The following is a 7,890-nucleotide window of genomic DNA, read 5'->3' on the forward strand; positions in this document are numbered from 1 at the left end:
CTATGAACATTGGGGTACATGTGCTCCTATGCCTCAGCATTTCTGTATCCCTTGGGTAAATTCCTAGCAGTGCTATTGCTGGGTCATAAGGGAGTTCTATTGTTAGTTTCCTGAGGAAGCTCCACACTGTTTTCCAGAGGGGCTGTACCAGTTTACATTCCCACCAACAGTGCAGGAGGGTCCTTGGGCCGCGTCTTAATTTGAGAATCCTATTTGCCCGAGAAGCTGTAACTAAGAGATAAATTATATTCCAGACTGGCAGGTTCTAGCCTCTCTGTAATCTCTGGGTTCTGCTTACAAATTGGCCAGTTCTTTTCTAAGTTCATCTTTCTCTTGAAGCTCCTTATACTTCAGCTAGTATAAACTGGCTGATACTCTCAGTTTTCTGCTTGGAAATCTTTGCTTCAAGTCCAAAGCTCCATCAAGACACTATCTTTCAAGTTACATACAGCAGGGGATGCCTGTACCATTACATAACAGGAGTCACTATTCTTTAAGTTTCTATAACAGTTTCCTTGCCATTTCTCCAGTCTCCAGAAGTAATTATCTTGGTATTTTTCCAACCTCCACTAACAGTTTCCTTCCTATGTGCCACGTGGTCCTGGAATCAAGTCACGTACTTTAGAGTTTTGTTATGGCCTCATCCCATGTCTCATGTCACTCGTCTGCAACCTTCACTGGATAAACGCCATGGAAACGGCAGGTATGTTTCCCATGCCTGGACCACAGTAGGTATTCAATAAATTTATTACCTAATAAGTAAATAAAGTAACTCTTAATTGCTAAAGATGCTTTTAGGGCATCATTGTAAGTTTTATCAAATCTTTATTAGCACAGAAACTGTTACTCTAGTTCAGCTAGTTTTTTCTTAACTGTTCTCTTTAATTTACTATCTGCTTGATAGACTCTATACAGATATGAGCACTGGCCCTTGTCTGAACCAAAATTCTACCTACAATGTGTGACCCTTAAAATAATTATTGATATCTGTATACTATTGTCTTCTCTGCAAAATGAGAATAATAGTATTGCTTATCTGGGGCTTCTGGATAACATTGTGGAAGAGGAGAGTTTTAAGATCATCTCATTCAAAAGATATACCTAGATAACACCCATATCAGTTTAAATAACCCAAAAAAATGACCCAAATACTGGCAGGACAGACTCTCCACAGCTAATCATAGAGAAGAGGCCACAACAAAAATGGCATTTATCTCCTTAAAAAAAAGGAAAAAACATAGTACTACTTATCCCACATGATTGTTGTGAAGATCCTTCATGCAGAGTAAGTACTCAACAAATGGTGGTTATTATTATTATTATCTCATTTTCAGCTCCATGCATAATAACTTGTAAAAATGGCTGCTTCCCAAAAGACAATGGGTTGCTGGGGAAAGGACTGGAAGGAAGGCTTGCATTTAGCTGAATTTATATTTTTTGTTACTTTTGAACTTTCTACATCTACATATATTACCTATTCCAAAAAATTATGGGTTTTAAAAATACTACTTGTATATTTGTTCATTTTAATCTCTATTATATAAGAAGCTTGAATGATCCTTTTTAAAATCAGCAAGGAAATGGGGTGCCTGGGTGGCTCAGTCAGTTAAACGTCTGCCTCTTGGTTTTGGCTCAGGTCATGATTACACAGTTCGTGGCTTTGAGCCCCACATGGGACTCTGTGGTAACAGCATGGAGCATGCTTGGGATTATCTCTCCCTCTCTCTCTCTGCCCCTCCCCTGCTTGCGCTGTCTCTGCCTCTCTCAAAATAAATAAATAAACATTTAAAAAATGAAATCAGCAAGGAAAATATGAACTAGTTCATTCGTGACAGATTTAAAATAGATTTCTTTTTAAGCTTCTTAGAGCCCATTAGAAATAGTAGTTAAACAAGAAGTCTTTTTATGGGTGGACAGTTTTATTTCAGTATTAATATGCTTTTGGTTGCAAAAAAATTCACTAAGTCATGATCTCATGTTTCATGAGTTCAAGCCTCGCATTGGGTTCTGTGCTGACAGCTCAGAGCCTGGAGCCTACTTCAGATTCTGTGTTTCCCTCTCTCTCTTTCCCCTCCCCAACTCACACTCAGTCTCTCTGTCTCTCACAAATGAAAAAAAAAAAATTAAACAAATTCACTAAGTCCAAAAGAAACAGTCAATTCTACCAATGTAAATCTACATAATTCTGAAGAGCATAAATGTGAAATTTCATTCAATGATAAAGGAGTGTATAATGGGGGAAATGTTTAATCTCGCTACACCAATATCCCCACTCAAATATACAGTACTTCAAAACCTGTGGCTCGTTTCATACCCTTGGTTGAGGTGAAGTTGTCTGACCTGACAACATGCACTAAATAATGTTCTTTTTAATCCTGTTTCCTTTTATCCCTCAAACAGGTTTAATGACAACAGAGGTTTTCAGACCACTTGAGGCACTTCTGAATTACACAGTAAGACAAAAATAGCTATTGTAAAATTATCCCAGCCTTATGGTAGAAGAAAAATGTTTCCTCTGTAAAAATTTTTCACTTCTGGAACTAACCAATTCTGTGTTTTGGCATTTGAGAGAGCTGTAAATCCATTCATTTGCTAGACATTTATTAATCCCCTTCTGTGTGCAAAGGGCTGTGCATTTGGGTAGCCATCAGTTGCCATGCATTCTCCTCATATTCCATCACCTTACTCTCATTACCCACTTAGTTTGTGCTTCAGCTTCCTAACTTAAAAAAAAAAAAAAAAAAAACAATGGCACTTTTATAATTCTTACCATCCATTTATCTGTCAAGAGTATTAATAAGTAATGCCTGTATTTGAGGTGTGGGCTGACATACATGAATAATTACCTCAATTTTTGTCAAGACATCTTGATGTCAAAAGGAAAGGTGTGGTTAATTTCTTTGAATATTCCATGAATGTTTGAAAAAAAACTGTATTCTTTCTTTTTGTTATGCTCAAAAAAGAAATGATAAATTGGGAAAAACACATGAAATATATTTTCGATGAAATGTTATTATCCTTAATACCCACATACAGGATGAGGCTTATAAAAAAAAGGGGGGGGGGCGGCTGGGTGGCTCACTCAGTTAAGCATTCAACTTCAGTTCAGGTCATGATCTCATGGTTTCTGAGTTCTTTTGTGAATTTGAGACCCACATAGGGCTCTGTGCTGATAGTATGGAGCCCACTTCCGATTCTCTGTCTCTGTCTCCCTCTCTCTCTGCTCCTCCTCTGCTCTCTCTTTCTCTCAAAAACAAACAAACAAATAAAACATTAAGAAAAAAAGGCAAAGATATGAACACCAAATGCTTCAAGGAGAAATACAGATGATCTACAGACATAAAGAGATTATCATTTGCTATTAATTTTTATTATTTTCCCATTTTTTATTTTCCTAATTTCTAAGTTGATCTCTATTACTTCCTCCTTAATTATTTCTTTGGGATTCTCCATGACACTTTTTTCTATTTTTTTAAGTTGAATTTTTAGTTTATTTACTTTCATTCATTCCTTTCTTTTTAATTTTAGTTTTATTATTATTTATTTTAATCAATATACTTACTTATATTTGACAAGTTTTGACATAAAATTACTTTTATCATTTAATTTCATGTAATAAAATTTTCTTTCATAATTTTCTTTTTGATCAGGATTATTCAACATTATGTTTTTACTCTTCAGACATAATGATTTTTAACTCTATGTTTTTGTTTTTAATTTACCTTGAATGATAGTCAGAAAACATGATCTATATGATAGCAATTCTTTGGAGTTTATGAATTTCTGTGTGACATGGTGCACTGCCAATTTTTGTTTCTTTCACAGATGCTCTGTAAAAATTTTGCATTCTCTATTCATCAGACTTATAGATTTGATTATTCTTAGTTTATTTAATTTTACTGTATCTGAGAATGATTTGTTAAAGTCACCACCATAAAGTGTTGATGTATTTATTTTTCCTGTCACTCTTTTAGTTGTTTTGTATATTTGGAAGCAATTTCCTTAATGTATATGTGTTTAAAAAAATAATGTCTTCTTAGAACTTTTAGTGGCAAAGTTTTCTTTGTGACCCCCTTCATTAGCCTTGCTTCCCACTTAATTTGATATTGAATCTACTACCCTGGCTTTCTTTTCATTCATCTATGTCTGACATATTTTCTTCAATTTATTTATTGCACTCTTTCTATATGATTGTTAATTATTTTTAATGTTTATTTATTATTTATTTTGAGAGAGAGAGAGAGAGACAGACAGACAGAAAACCAAGCAGCCTCCCCGCAGTCAGCACAGAGTCCCGTAGCAGGGCCCGATCCTTCAGATCACCACCTGAGCCATAATCAAGAGTCCCATGTTTAACCAACTGGAGCCACCCAGGCACCCCTATACGATTATGTTTTAAATGTGGTTTTGTAGGGGTACTTGTGTGGCTCTGTCTGTTAAGCTTCCAACTCTTGATTCCAGCTCAGTCATGATCTCACGATTCCTGAATTTGGATGGGGCTCTATGCTGACAGCATGGAGCCTGCTTGGGATTCTCTCTCCCTTTCTCTCTGCCCTCCCGCTTTGCACTCTCTCTCAAAATAAATAAATAAACATCAACAAAATAAAAGTGATTCTGTAAACAACAGATTCCTGGATAACTTTAAGTTGTTATCTTTTGGTGGGTTAGACTAACTAATTTACATTATAGTTACTATTTGGAGTTACTTTAGCCATACTATTTTAAGTTTTCTATTTATTATACTTTATTTTTGTTTCATTGTTTTTTTTTCTTTCTTTTTCTTCTCTTTCCTTTTCTACCAAATGGATAAATGTTCTGCTGGTTTGAAAGTCTGGTTTGAAATAAATTGTATTTCGGTTTCCTAGTAGTTACCTCTTATGTATTCCTTCTTCATCTCCATCTTTCAAGTTTGGGAAAACTTTTCTAAGTATCTAGAGCAAGAGAAACGGACTCCAAACATATACTCTCAATCTTTCGCCTTTGCCAGGTCTTTAGTTTTTGAACCCTGAAGGCTAAGAATGGACTCTTTTGTTATCTGTGTTCTGCTGTGTCATCCTTCCTCTGGAGCAGAGAAGATGCAGTGCCCTGGCTGCCCAAGCTGAGGGAAGGTCACAGGGAACAAAGGATCGACAGAGGGAAAACCCTGTTATTATCTCAAAATTTTATTCAGTCACGAATGCTTTTGTTCTATTTGCCACTCCATTCAGAGCTCCACTACTATTGTTGAGAGGCATCCTATTATTTTCTAGTACTTTATAATTAGCTGCTGGACACGTTTAGTATGCTTATGGAATTAGCTAATTAAACCACTTGGTATATCACCTCTACGGTGTTAAAATTCTCCTTTTAATCTTTTGGTTCTTAAATTCCAATTTGCTATTCATTCATTCATTCATTCATTCATTCAACATTTATTAAGAACCTATTACATGTCAGCTACCTTGCTGGAAGAAAATATGGGCCAAAAAATAATCCCTCTATCAAGATGCCCTCTTTGTGGTGGGGGACACAGACGAGTCACCGATAATTACAAAGAATGCGTGAAGAGCTATAATAGTGGAATGCATTGAAACAGAGCAAAGAGAGGGCCACAAACTCTGACTGGATTGGTGAGAAATATCTTCACAGAAGAGTGACTTTTTTTCTTTAATGTTTTATTTATTTCTAGGAGAGAGAGAGAGACAGCGCGAGCAGGGGAGGGTCAGAGTGAGAGGGAGTCACAGACTGAAACAGGCTCCAGGCTCCCAGCTGGCAGTCAGCACAGAGCCCGACGCGGGGCCCGAACCCATGAACCGCGAGATCATGACCTAAGTGAAAGTCGGACGCTTAACCGACTAAGCCACCCAGGCGCCCCGAAGAGTGACTTTTGAATTGGGTCTTAATGAATGGCTACTCAAGTAGTGAAGGATGAGGGAAGTTCAAGTTCTGGGGTGACAGGAAGAAGAGCAATAGGGAGAGGAAGGCACCTGTGAAGCCCCATGGAGAGTGAGCCCGGTGTGAGGTTGTGGATGGAGGTGTTGTCTGCTGTCTGAATGTGGGAGTAGAGGAGACAGGAGCCACAGATATAAGGCTAGAAAAGATTTGCGTTTTTGAACTTCAGAAAATATATATTCATTTTGAGATTCTTAAGCAGGGAAGAAAAGTAGATGTTGGGTGGGGGCACCACATGGAAGAAAGGGAGAGAGTCAGAGAGAGCACACTTGGGCTTAGCAGCAGGGAAACAAGCTAACAACAGGTTGCAACAAACTTTTCAGATCTTACACCATCACTCTAGCTCAGGACCTCACATTCCTTATGTGGTCTAAGTTTTTAAACTAGGATTTGATGGGATCTTACCACTTCTAATTAATTTGGATTGGGATGTTAGAAGAGCACTTTTTGTTTGTTTAATAGAAGGGTTCACATTTGGATATTATAGGTGGTGGTGCCTACAAGACTATTCAGGAGATGTTTCTTGCAGGACAGCTCTCCTCTTTGTGCTGGCGCAGCATTCTGGGCTGCTTGGATCACAAGCAACCTCCATATGGACATGTTTCCATGACGACCTCTGGAGGGGAAGAGTGGGCTGGAGCAGAGACGACTGGCAATTAAATGCTTCTGCTTAAGATGTGACCCAAGTCATCACTGCCAAAACAAGTTTTATGACCGTGCCTAACTTTAAGGGGCAGAGAAGAGCTGACTTCTCTTGTACCAGCATGCAGGGAGGATCAGGTATTGGTAAGCAGTAATGCTACTCAATGCATAGTAAGATAAACGTCACAAAAAGTTACAAAGAAAAGGCTAAAGGCTTTCAGAGCAGGAGGCAATCACAGTTAGGATATCACATGATAAAAGAGAAATAATTCTTCTGTTTTTCTTTCAATGAGTGAACGTTTACTGCTTCACTTTCTTTGAACAGTAGGAAGTGGTCTGCTAGGGCTTCAAATTCAATCCCAGCTCCCAAGCTGGCTGACTTGGTAGAACCATGCTCTTGCCAGACCTTTATTGTTGTTTTTTATTTTCCCCCCTCTTTTATGGATCCTAGATACATTGCCTAGGAAAATGGGATCTGTATAAGAGAGTTACTGGTAAGGTTGTGGAAGGTTCAATCCACATTCCAAGAACTTTTCACTGCTTCTTGAGGACATGGGTCTTTGTTGCATAAACATGTGGTAGAGTGATTAAATCAAATGACAAAACCTAAACAATAAGGCCTCCATCTTGGAGCTCAGATGCTTATTGACACAAGAATCATGGGATGTACCCAGAAATTAAGGAAAAATGACATTTGAACATAGTCATCTTACATAAACAGGCTAAAAAATAGTTCCAAGGCTTTACAGAAAGTGAGAATACTATTAAATTGAAAACAGTGAGAAACCTTTGGGTTTTGGATTTTCATTCTTCCTGTAAGTACTTTGGAGAAAGTTGGTAACTTTCGGTGTCTTTCCCATTTATTTTGTTTACCTCTTATCGAATTCTTCATTATAATTCAGCCAGAGTAAAAAGAACGAGGATCTAATTTGCGAAAAAGAAAAAAAAATAATACTTCTCTTTCTGTTTTAAGGTTAGAATGATCATATTATCCCTTAAATGTCTTTTGAGTTCCTTGGAAATATATATTACTACACATAAAAGAGTGAGAAATCTCTACACTATCTCTGAACTGGGTATACAGAATGAATAAAATAGGATTCTATTGGATATTATTTGGAAATAAGAGGCAGAAATTATTATGCAGGCTTCAGAAGGAATTGAAACCATGCAAACGAATACTGTTCAAAAAAAGAGATCCCAAAGCCCTTCTCAGAGGAGGACGCCCTCTCCAGGGGGCAGCAGAGACGCGCCGGAGGACCGAGAAGTCGGCGGCCCGGGAGAGGCCGAGCGGACCAGGGCAGTGGCCGGGCCCGC

General features: G+C 37.9%; 1 long non-coding RNA gene across 1 annotated transcript; it reads left to right on the forward strand.

Annotated features, from left to right (window-relative positions):
- The first annotated feature begins 639 nt into the window (after positions 1 to 639).
- Positions 640 to 5,222, forward strand: LOC120223959. Its single transcript, XR_005526423.1, has 3 exons — positions 640 to 703; positions 2,401 to 2,453; positions 4,988 to 5,222. It is a non-coding gene; the product is annotated as an uncharacterized LOC120223959 (long non-coding RNA).
- Positions 5,223 to 7,890: the final 2,668 nt, after the last annotated feature.

Source organism: Hyaena hyaena, unplaced genomic scaffold (genome assembly GCF_003009895.1).
Source record: "Hyaena hyaena isolate Hyena2069 unplaced genomic scaffold, ASM300989v1 scaffold_1073, whole genome shotgun sequence".
In the NCBI taxonomy this organism is placed as follows: domain Eukaryota; kingdom Metazoa; phylum Chordata; class Mammalia; order Carnivora; family Hyaenidae; genus Hyaena; species Hyaena hyaena.